Source organism: Oncorhynchus kisutch, linkage group LG16 (genome assembly GCF_002021735.2).
Source record: "Oncorhynchus kisutch isolate 150728-3 linkage group LG16, Okis_V2, whole genome shotgun sequence".
Taxonomy (NCBI): domain Eukaryota; kingdom Metazoa; phylum Chordata; class Actinopteri; order Salmoniformes; family Salmonidae; genus Oncorhynchus; species Oncorhynchus kisutch.
Window position 1 is genome coordinate 40,093,682 of NC_034189.2, and position 12,377 is coordinate 40,106,058.

The 12,377-nt window shown below is 42.9% G+C and overlaps 1 protein-coding gene across 2 annotated transcripts in view; it reads left to right on the forward strand.

The window, feature by feature from the left end:
• nlgn4xa (neuroligin 4 X-linked a) overlaps positions 1-12,377 on the forward strand; it is a 71,124-nt gene that overhangs the window by 8,743 nt on the left and 50,004 nt on the right. Inside the window, exon 1 of one of the 2 annotated variants that reach the window (XM_031792380.1) lies at positions 7,783-7,842. The exons of the other annotated variant lie outside the window; for it this stretch is intronic. The gene's annotated coding sequence lies outside the window, so the exon portion shown is untranslated. Of the gene's footprint in view, positions 1-7,782; positions 7,843-12,377 lie in introns of those variants that run through there. 2 annotated transcript variants of the gene reach the window in all.

Here is a 12,377-nt window from a genome sequence, read left to right on the forward strand (position 1 = left end):
TCTGTCTCTGCAGTGGCTGCAGATTGGGTACTACTGCGGAGACCCGCGAGGTGATCCTGTTTTATTGTGAATTAATCAGAGTGAATATGGAGCCTCTTGAGGGCTCTTCTGGGTGAGAAGACAATACCACAGCAGGGCCGCGTCCCAAATGGCACCCTTTTCCCCTATGTAGTGCACTACTTTTGGCCAGGGCCCATAGGGCTCTGGTCAAAAGTAGTGTACTATGCAGAATGCATGCCAGGCCTCATCTCTTTCTCCCTCCATCTTTAATTATGAACACCGTCCTACATTAGTTCTGTTTTAGTATTCAACACTGGAACAGAAATAGAAAGCAGAAATTACAATAAATCTACTGCTTGTTACCTTCATGTGTGCTCCCAGAGATAATGGCCTCTCTACAATTCAATGGCGAGCTGTGATTTATCAGATCTTTGTTGGTTATAGGGGTGTATGGCTGTGGCCCACACCTTTGCTACAGTACATCCAAAATGCCCCCCTGTTCCCTATATACGGTACCGGGCTCTGTTCTTGAGGCTCTGGTCAAAGGTAATGCGTTCTATAGGGAATAGGGTGCCGTTTCAGACTCACATCCATCAATGGGATAGTGCAGCAGATAACTTGAATTATTGTATTTCATTATGAATCCAATTCTCCTTTGCATAGAAACACAGGAGGGAGAAAAGCTACAGTACATTGAAGAAAGAGAACAAATACATTGACAGGGCTTGAATGACAGCTCAATACAGTATTATAGTAGGTTTACCTTGCTCTAATGCTTTTTCTTGTGTGAGTGGCTTGTGTAAGAGAGAGCCGTGCTCTTTGGGTCCTTCCCAAATGGCACCCTATTCCCTATATAGTGCACTACTTTTACCAGGACCCATAGGGAATGTCCTCTAAAAGGGAATGGGGAGCCATTTGGGACGCAGGCCCTTCTCTGAGCATAAGTAGCCTGCCAATGCCAGTTGGGTTCACAGCACTGGAGCCTGAGCTATTAGCTTCCAGTCTGTCTGTTGTGAGTGTGTGATTCAGACAGCCAGTCATATGCATGGAGAGGCAGGCAAGACCAGGCAGGCTGAGAGGGGACAATATCTCCAGGCTAGGTCATGAGGCAGCACAATTGTGCCACAGAGGGCTCTGGTCAAAAGTTAGTCAACTATAAGGACTAGAGGTCGACCGATTAATCGGAATGGCCGATTAATTAGGGCTGATTTCAAGTTTTCATAAAAATCGGTAATCTGTATTTTTGGACACCGGTCATGGCCGATTACATTGCACTCCACGAGGAGACTGCGTGGCAGGCTGACTACCTGTTATGCGAGTGCAGCAAGGAGCCAAGGTAAGGTGCTAGCTAGCATTAAACGTATCTTATAAAAAACAATAAATCTTGACATAATCCCTAGTTAACTACACATGGTTGATGATATTACTAGTTTATCTAGCTTGTCCTGCGTTGCATATAATCGATGCGGTGCCTGTTAATTTATCATTGAATCAGAGCCTACTTCGCCAAACGGGTGATTTAACAAGCGCATTCTTGAAAAAAGCACTGTCGTTTCACCAATGTGTACCTAACCACAAATATCAACGCCTTTCTTAAAATCAATACACAAGTATATATTTTTAAACCTGCATAATTAGTTAATATTGCCTGCTAACATGAATTTCTTTTAACTAGGGAAATTGTGTCACTTCACTTCTCTGCAACAGAGGCAGGGTATATGCAGCAGTTTGGGCCGGCTGGCTAATTGCGAACTGTGTGAAGACTATTTCTGCCTAACAAAGACAGCCAACTTCGCCAAACAGGGGATGATTTAACAAAAGCGCATTTGCGAAAAAAGCACAATCGTTGCACGACTGTACCTAACCATAAGCATCATTGTCTTTCTTAAAATCAATATGCACAATACACAGAAGTATATTTTTTCAAACCTGCATATTTAGTTAAAAGAAATCCAGGTTAGCAGGCAATATTAAACTAGGGAAATTGTCGCTTCTCTTGCCTTCATTGCACACAGAGTCAGGGTATATGCAACAGTTTGGGCCACCTGACTCGTTGCGAACTATTTTGCCAGAATTTTTACGTAATTATGACATTGAACATTGAAGGTTGTGCAATGGAACAGGAATATTTCGACTTATGGAAGCCACCCGTTAGATAAAATACGGAACGGTTCTGTATTTCACTGAAAGAATAAACGTTTTGTTTTCGAAATGATCGTTTCCGAATTTGACCATATTAATGACCTAAGACTCGTATTTCTGTGTGTTATTATGTTAGAATTAAGTCTAGGATTTGATATTTTATAGAGCAGTCTGACTGAGCGGTGGTAGGCAGCAGCAGGCTCGTAAGCATTCATTCAAACAGCACTTTTGTGCGTTTGCCAGCAGCTCTTCGCTGTGCTTCAAACATTGAGCTGTTTATGACTTCAAGCCTATCATCTCCCGAGATTAGGCTGGTGTAACCGATGTGAAATGGCTAGCTAGTTAGCGAGGTGCGCGATAATATAATTTCAATCGGGGACGTCACTCGCTCTGAGACCTTGAAGTAGTTGTTCACCTTGCAGAGCGATGTCTAACGATGCTTCGAGGGTGGCTGTTGTCGAGGTGTTCCTGGTTCGAGCCCAGGTAGGGGTGAGGAGAGGGACGGAAGCTATACTGTTACACTGGCAATACTAAAGTGCCTATAAGAACATCCAATAGTCAAAGGTATATGAAATACAAATGGTATAGAGAGAAATGGTCCTATAATTCATATAATAACTACAACCTAAAACTTCTTACCTGGGAATATTGAAGACTTATGTTAAAAGAGACCACCAGCTTTCATATGCTCTCATGTTCTGAGCAAGGAACTTAAACTTTTTTTACATGGCACATATTGTACTTTTACTTTATTCTCCAACACTTTGTTTTTGCATTATTAAACCAAATTTAACATGTTTCATTATTTATTTGAGTCTAAATTGATTTTATTTATGTATTATATTAAGTTAAAAAAGAAGTGTTCATTCAATATTGTTGTAATTGTCATTGTTACAAATAAATCAAATACTTAAAAAAAAATTGGCCGATTAATCGGTAACAGCTTCTTTTGGTCCTCCAATAATCGGTATCGGTATCGGCGTTGAAAAATCATAATCGGTCGACCTCTAATAGGGATAGGTGCCTATTTAGGAAAGAGGAAGAGGGCTCTGGTCAAAAGTAGTGCACTATATGGAATGGGGTGCCATTCGCGATTCAGCCTTCAAAGACGTGCATCACTACAAACCTTGGATAACTCTGCATGCTCTCAGTTTTCCCTTTGACTTTTACAAGGGAAACCAACAAACTAAGACTCGATTCTTCTTTCATCTGTTCTGACAGATGTGCTGGGTGTCTGTCTGATGGTCATAAAGTGAGTGTGTGCACGAGTGCATGCATGTGTATGTGCACGTGTGTGGGTGTGTGTATGGACATTCTGTACAGGACAGATGTGGGAGTTTATGCTTTGCTGCATTAAACTGACATGCCACTTGCCTTTGTTTGTACAGCTTGAGATACCGTTAACTGTGAGATTACAGGCCTGTTCAGTTGTGTGTGTGTGTGTGTGTTGTGTTAAGCCTTAGGCCTCATTATGTACCAACCAGCTAGCGATCTAGCGCCTCAGAGACACCAGACCAACATAGTGTCAAAACAAACAGTTATCATAGCAATATTTGTTGCTTTTTTAAAATGAGATAATATATTAATTGGTACTAGGAAGCAATCCAAATGGCATCCGATACCCTGTATAGTTAACTACTTGTCACCAGGGCCTATAGGGCTTTGTGCACTATATAGAGGATAGACCCTTCTGTAAAGACCACATGAATTTCACATGAACATGTGAAGTGTTCCAAAAACACATGTTTTCATGTGATCACGTGATCTTATGTGAAGTTATTGTGATAACGTGACAACATGTAAAGCGACACTGTGAAACTACATTTAAAAACTACACGTGAAAACATGTGATCACATCCCACTGGGCACAGATGTCAACTCAACATCTATTCCACACGGGTTGAAATGACACGGAAACAACACTGATTCAACCAGTGTGTGCCCAGTGGGATACAAAGTGTTCCAAAAAAGATGTTTTCACATGTCAAATCATGTGTTTTTTTCTTGAAGGCGGGTGGGATGCAACTGCAGTCTGAGACCAGCAAAGTGGCTACTCAATGTTACAGGATGCTACTCCTGTCTCAGCTGTCTTAATCTTAACGATCATCGTTATTACTCTGATGGGTCTGTCAGTGAGTCAATCTGTAGTGCTTATCTGAGAATTAAGTCTATTATCAACCAGGTATTCTCACACCACAGCAGGCTAACGGTCCAGTTGAACATCTAGAAATGGCTAATCACGTCATCTAAATTTAACAACACGCCCACCTCAAACAGCATAAGACCCCAATCAGACCCCTGTAGATAAGGGGTCTAACACTACCTGCACATGACAGTACAGAACATATTACAACCCTTTTAATCCCTGTATTCATAAATCGCACAGTGTCTCTAAGGCCATGAGGTCATAACACTACTAAATCAAATCAAATGTCATGTGTCACATGTGCCGAATACAACAGGTGTACAACAGGATGTACCAGTGACTAGAACCATTCAACGCTGGTCTGAACAATCAGAATCCATGCTTCAAGATTGTTTTGATCACACTGACTGGGATATGTTAAGGTCAGCCTCAGAGTACAACATCAATATATACGCTGATTCAGTGAGTGAATTTATAAGGAAGCGCATTGGAGATGTTGTACCCACTGTGACTTTTAAAACCCACCCTAACCAGAAACTGTGGATGGATGACATCATTCGCACAAAACTGAAAGTGTGAACCACCTCATTTAACCATGGAAAGAGGTCTGGGAAAATGGCTGAATATAAACAGTGTAGTTATTCCCTCTGCAAGGCATTCAAACAAGCGAAATGCCGGTAAAGGGACAAAGTGGAGACGCAATTCAACGGCTCAGACATGAGACTTATATGCCAAGGTCTACAGGAAATCACGGACTACAAAAAGAAAACCAGCCACGTCACGGATACCGTGACGCTTTGACGCTTCCAGACAAACTGAACACCTTCTTTGCCCATTTTAAGGATAATACAGTGCCACCGCCAAGGCCCGCTAATTAAGGATCAGTGTCCCGCTAGCAGGACAACTTTCAGTGAAACTGGAGGGCGCGTAATTCAAATATATTCTAATAGTTAGTATGGATTTTAAACATTTAGGTACATATAAGTGTCTTATATAGGCTGAAAGCTAAACTTTTTGTTAATCTAACTGCACTGTCTGATTTACAGTAGCTATTACAGCGAAAACATGCCATTCGATTGTTTGAGGACCGCGCCCCACATAAATATATTTTTCCACAGGTTTCATACATTCACATTTAAAGATGAAATATTCACGTACTTTTTTGAAAATCTTCCACTGATTTGTCATCCAAAGCATCCAAGCTATAACATGTAGCGTCGTTTTGTTAGATAAAATCCTTCTTTATATCCCAAAAAGTATGTTTAGTTGGCGCAATTGATTGAAGTAATCCCCTCGTTCAACTTGCAGAGAAAGGAATCCATAAATCTACCCCTAAACTGTATTTCAACAAGTCAAAATACGGTTCTATTTACTCCTCAGACACCCTAAAATGTAATCAAACTATAATATTATTTTCGGAAAGAAGTATGTTCAATAGGAAACCGATTTTAGTAGGTGCGCAACTTCCTCGTGGAGTGCAAAGACACGGATTTCCAAGTGTGTCATCATACAAAAACGGTAATTTTTTATTCGTTTTTGAAGTTACAAGCCTGAAACCTTGAACATAGACTGCTGTGAAAGCCATGGCAATTGCATCCAGGGAGCTATTTTACAATATGAACTTTCTCTTGCATTTCCAAGAGGATGTCTCATTACTAAAATAATGGTTTGTCTTTGGATTTTCTCCTACCATATCTATTGTGTTATATCCTCCTACATTATTTAAACATTTCTACAAACATCAAAGTGTTTTCTTTCCAATGGTACCAATTATATGCATATCCTGATTTCAGGGCCTGAGCTACAGGCAGTTTACTTTGGGCACGTCATTCAGGCGGAAATTGACGTGCCCAAAGTACGTTTTACTCATATCCGTGGCCAATATGAGTAAAACATTTAAACATGTTAACCCTCGCAAGGCTGCTGGCCCAGAGGGCATCCCTAGCTGCATCCTCAGAGCATGCGCAGACCAGCTGCCTGGTGTATTTACGGACATATTCAATTGCTACCTATCCCAGTCTGCTGTCCCCACATGCTTCAAGATGGCCACCATTGTTCCTTGTACCCAAGAAGGCAAAGATAACTGAACTAAATGACTACCGCCCGCCCCGTAGCACTCACTTCTGTCATCATGAAGAGCTTTGAAAGACAAGTCAAGGATCATATCACCTCCACCTTACCGGCCACCATAGACCTACTTCAGTTTACATACTGCCCCAACAGGTACACAGACGATGCAATCGCCATCACACTGCACACTGCCCTATCCCATCTGGACAAGAGGGATACCTATGTAAGAATGTTGTTTGTTGATTACAGCTCAGCATTCGATGCCATAGTACCCTCCAAGCTCATCATCAAGTTGGAGGCCCTGGGTCTCAACCACGCCCTGTGCAATTGGGCCCTGTCCTTTCTTAGGCCACATACGTTTACAGCTGAAGCTGATAACTTGACTTCTAGGATGTATCACTTCTTCTTTGGTGAATAATAGTTTAAAGTTCATACCAAGTTGCCATAATTTGCTCGTGCTGTATTCTGGCTGGTCTAGTCAAAGTTCACCAATCCAGTGTGGTGATCGTCACCTCCACGTGATCTGGTCTCAAGTACATTTTGTTAGACAGAGCAGTCGTTTGACCATTTGCATCCACAGCTCACACCGGGGTTTGCTTAGTCCAATGTGAATTTAGGTCACGGGGGCTTTTGTACTGGAGAAGAGAAGGGTATGATTCCTCCCTCTCCAACCAATGTCTGTTCACTTGGGCGTGACCACTGAATGAGCATAAGTTAACTTATGAAAACAATTCTCTCATTTAGGAGCTAAAATCACATTTCATCTTCTCACAAATAGTGTCATCTTTAAACATTTAAATTGCACAACAATTTCATGTGAATCTGATAACTAGAATGTGTAGACTTTCCAAGATTCAATTTGTCGTCCTATCATCAGATATAATGTCCCAGACAACAACTGATCTGACATCATATTCTTTAAGTACCAACGGACACTTTCAACTGTTTGAGAAAGGGAAATATTGTTCCATTCCCCAACCTTTTGAGGTTACTATACTTTCTCTGTGGTAACACAGGGCTTTCCAAGAGTCCATTCTGTAGAGTGGAGAGAAAAGAGGGAAAGGTATTTATGGGGGGGGGGGTCATAAATCTCACCCAACAAGGAAACGTCATGACAACAGTGTCCCTAAGGGGCAATTCATTTTAAAAGCTCCTATGCCCTTTAGGGCCACCATATCTATTGTCTAGTAGGAAGGAGAGTTGTTCATTAGATATACTTACCTGTACTAAACAGCTGTGTTTTGTGAACAGTTGTTATTAGAATACTGTGTTGGTGCTCCAAATTTTGTGTGTCATGCTATCCAATTGGTTGAACCACTTACTGTTAGAATGAATATGTTTCCACAAAAAAAAAATGTTTGGGTTTTTATAAGCCTGTCTCCCCTCATCCCCTCTACTTTTCTCCCTCCTGTTGTTGACAGTAGGAGCCAACTCAAACAGTCAAGGCGGTGATTTCACCAATAATGATGGTGACGAAGACAAAGGTATTTTTCTGTCTTTTTCTATTTTTGACCGCAAAAAAGAAAAGCCTGATATTCGTGCATGTACAAAACTATTTATAGATACATTTTTTTGTGACTTTTTTTGTTAATTTTTTTTCTTCTTCTTTTTAACCCTTGAAGTGTGTATCAATGGGCACCTCTGGGATCTTCCTTTTTTTTAACAACCTCTTTCCTCTTTGGAGATGCAGATCATAATTTACAGCGAATCAGAAGGTCGTGTACTAAGGGTGAAAGGTCACCTCTAAATGGGGAATGAGGTGTACGCTCCAATAGTCACCACTTACAAGAATCTCCCGCCTCACTCCCCCTTTGCTGCAAAGTGAAAGATGTTAAATTGAAACTCTGCATGTATTTTCTCTGGCCTCCTCGGAGGTGAAGTTATTAAACAGTCTTGTTTTCCCTTTAGTTTATTTTCTTCTTTCTTTTTCTTCATTGCTCGGTGAAGCATGAGCACTACACTAACCCACGTTTGTTCCGTTTTGACATTTGGAAACCTTGTTCATTTGTAACTCTGTCAAAATCTCTGTCACATGTTTTCTGCTCGCTTTCTTGTGCATGGTACTATTAACCCAAAATGGTGGTTCGATTTGTGTTTCTCTAAAGATCTGAGGATGGCTAGGAAATGAATGAAAGCACTGGGGAAATGTTTCAGGGATGTTAAGGCACAGGTTGTCTTCATGGTTTTAAAATCAAAGGGCAGAGCGCTGACATTTTTCGATCACTGTGCCACGACGGTTGGCATTCTCTTTCTCAAAAGCTGCAACACTAGAAAGTGTCCTTTTTATCTCCTCAGTACATACCAGGCTTTATCTAGGCATTTTCTACCTCTCAATGATGTACTGTAAAACAAATTAATCCAGATTGCCTACTTATAGCCGCCTTGATGATGTGAAATGGTAATAGGCTTAGATAGGTAGGAGTGAAAGCTGTGAATACGGTTCACCTTAAATCCTTATTAGGGGAGATTACTAAAAGGGCATGTTGTGTGCATTACCTTTTCTTCATAACCTTTTTCTCTTGTCATTATCAGCTACGTTTCTTTCTCCTTTTTGTTCCCCTCAGAAATAGTCAAAGGATTTTTCAGAAAGATATATTGTAACCTTTAGAATCTACTGATCATTACCACGAATGCATTTATTACTGTTTTCTCAATGTATATTGTCTGATCAGCTGGGTGAGAATCTATCTCTCGGTGTGTACTTGTGTGTACAGCTACACCATTTTGACTAAACGTTCAGACTAACCTAAACGTGCCTGGATTTTAAGAACTACTCCCGTGTCGTGTCAAACCCACGCCTGTGTTTTCAGGAGTGCTACGACCAGTGCAGGCGGAGGATCGATGCTCACTGACTGTTTGAACGTCTGCCCTGGTGATGAATTACACCCCCCCCCCCCCCACACAGTTCCCCTGAGGTTATAATTCTGCTGCCATAGAGTACAGTGAGACACCTGTGTACACATGCACGCATTCCCATGCACGCGCGCAAAAACATGCATGCGCGCATGGAAAGGACGCACGCGCACAGGCACACTGACACACGGAAGGGACACACACACGCACGCATGCACACCTCGCTCACAGCACAGCAATGCAGCTCACTGAGTCCCTCCTTCCTCTAACTCCCGTCCTCCTCTGCTGCAGTTCCCTCACTAAAAACCCTCACCGCAGGCTTAAATGGGGTAGAAGCGTATTCCTATTCTCTTGGAAATTTTTAATGGCTGCATTTGAAAAACGTTGTTTTGCTCTGCCCTCAAGGAAACTTTGAAATGAGCGATCAAATATATCCTTATTATTTCATGACTTAGTTTGGAGTAAGAAAGAAAGGGTATTATTTGAAATGTCGCTGTAATTGAGACCATGTCTAAGTACATTAGAGGTGTGGAGTGTGTACGTACTTCGATACTCTATAGTGTGGTAGCTAATATAATGCCTTTGAGACATCTGACACTAAGCTTTCTTTTTGGAATTCCTCTTCTGTTTTCCTTGACAGGTCTCGGTATGGCACATGGAGACGTGTGTAGAGATTGTGTTAAAGCAAGATCGTATCCATTAGGCACCAAACTGGAAAAAAGACGTACTGAAACAGAGAGGGATTACATAAGAAACACTAGTTAACGGTTGCGAAACATTTTGCTCCAATATCCTCTCATCATTACGAACCAGCCCTATTAAACAGGAACAGGAAGAGTGACCAGCTACTTCCTGTCTGACTGTAAAAGTGGAGGAGTTCACTGTTCCCCCTGCATGGTCATTAACTGCCATCTTCCAACCCTCCATCCCTTCCTTCCATCTCTCCCTTTCATCCCTCCCTTTCATCCCTCTATCCCATTACTAACACTTGGAAAATGCTGAAACCAATGGAAAATTCTGATGACCCCCCCCCTACTCGATCCCTCCCTTCTCCCCCTTTCTCCCACCTCTCCCTCTCTCCCTACACTCCCTCTCCTTCCTCTCTCTCCTCTCCCTCTCTCCCACCACTCCCTCTCCTTCCTCTCTCTCCTCTCCCTCTCTCCCACCTCTCCCTCTCTCCCACCACTCCCTCTCCTTCCTCTCTCTCCTCTCCCTCTCTCCCACCACTCCCTCTCCTTCCTCTCTCTCCTCTCCCTCTCTCCCACCACTCCCTCCTTCCCACACCATGTAGAGATGAGTAATGTGTACGGCGCCGCTGTGCCCGTGGAGGAATATATTATCCCCCCGGCCCGGTGTGGCAGTGATGAATATCTAGGGCATGCTCACTGCAGAGTCACCCAGCCAGGCAGCTCTCAGCTAGGCAGCTCCATGCAGCTCCTCTACAGAGAGAGCACAGAGAGAAGAGAGAGAGAGAGAGAGAGAGAGAGAGAGAGAGAGGTGTTCCCTTCTCTCTCTCTTTCATGGCACTCTCTCTCCCTCATCTCTGTCTCCACTCTCTCTTTCCTCTCCCTCTCTCTCTCTATTTCTCTGTTTTAAGTGACCGGATGGGGACACGCTGGGACAAGGAGACCCTAAGACGACCCGAAAAGATCAAAAATAAAAACCATGTTCCTAAAATCTGTCATGGTCTTTTGGAATGGATCAAAGTTGCTTATCTGTCTTAATCTCTTCCAGTTCAACCTCCCCAGAGCAAATCAACATTCGAGATGTAGAGTGACAGACAATTTTCCTTCTATGTTCGATCGAAGGCCCGCCAAATTCAATCTCAGAACATAGAACTCAGAGCCTAGCTTTAAAGAAGAGCCTGCATCAGATCAGTATCTGTTTTAGACTGGGGCCACTGACCACTTTATGTACTGCCCCTCTTGTTTAATGTGCATCTGGAATTTTCCACTTGGTTTCAGCAGCTCCTATCCTACCAATGAATACAAGTAAGAACCTCAGCGTGGAATGGAGAAAGTGACCCATTAAATAAGTTAGAAGATATGAGTTAGTTACCCTTTCTCCAACTTGTCTCGTCGACCCAGTCTATCTGTAAAGTGCACTGTATTTGGCCGCCTGCCCAAGAGGAGCGTGGCGGAGGTGAAGGGGGGGTCCTTCTCAAGACGGCCTCGACCTCGGCCACGACAGCAGACTGCAGGCTACACACTGCACAGGCTAGGCTGGTGCTAACATGTGAGGAGTTGTGAAATAGATACATTCACATTGTCGTAACATTAGGCGCCCACTCAGAACACAGCAGAGATTAATTACCACTATGGGTTGTTTTTCACCTCTCCTTTCTATATATTGGTGTTTTTCTTTGCGGAGGAGGGGAAGCGATATAAACACACGCATGCACGCACACAAGCGTACACATACACACCCACACACACTCAGCTGAGCTCCAACGCAAGGCAGTCGTCTGTCTGCCCATAGGCCCTGCTACTCACTGCCAAGCCCGCGGAGGCAGAAGCAATGTGACCTAGAGGCCAGCCAGGCAGCTGGCCCGCCCCCTGGCAGCAGCAGCCAATGGCGGCTGCAACAGAAACCAATAATCGGAGGCCTTGGTTGAATACCAATTACATAGTTCGGGTCATGGCTGGGTAAACCCTGACTTGTTTAGCCCGCTGCCTGCTTCCCTGACCAATAGTTTGGCCCCTGCAACACTAGACCAAGTGGAATCTTATTTATTTGGAATTCTATGATTTGAAATAGCATTGCAGTACACAGACATTTACATTGCTGTACACGCTGACTAACATTATCTCACGCATTCTCACATTGAGGATCATCACACATACTCCAAAATACATTGGTGAGTCACACATACGCACACTCACATGGAATGTCATCCAATCCTGTGGAGGGGCCGTGCTATGATTTTCCATCATTGATGTTCTCATCCATGGTGACATTTTAAAGAATTACATAGAGCCCTGATGATACGCTCACGGATGATGCATAACCCCACTTGTTCAGCCAGTGTAGTAGATATTTACGAGATACACTACAAGCTCAAAAGTTTGTGGACACCTGCTCGTCGAACATCTCATTCCAAAATCATGGGCATTAATATGGAGTTGGTCTCCCCTTTTCTGCTATAACAGCCTCTACTATTCTGAAA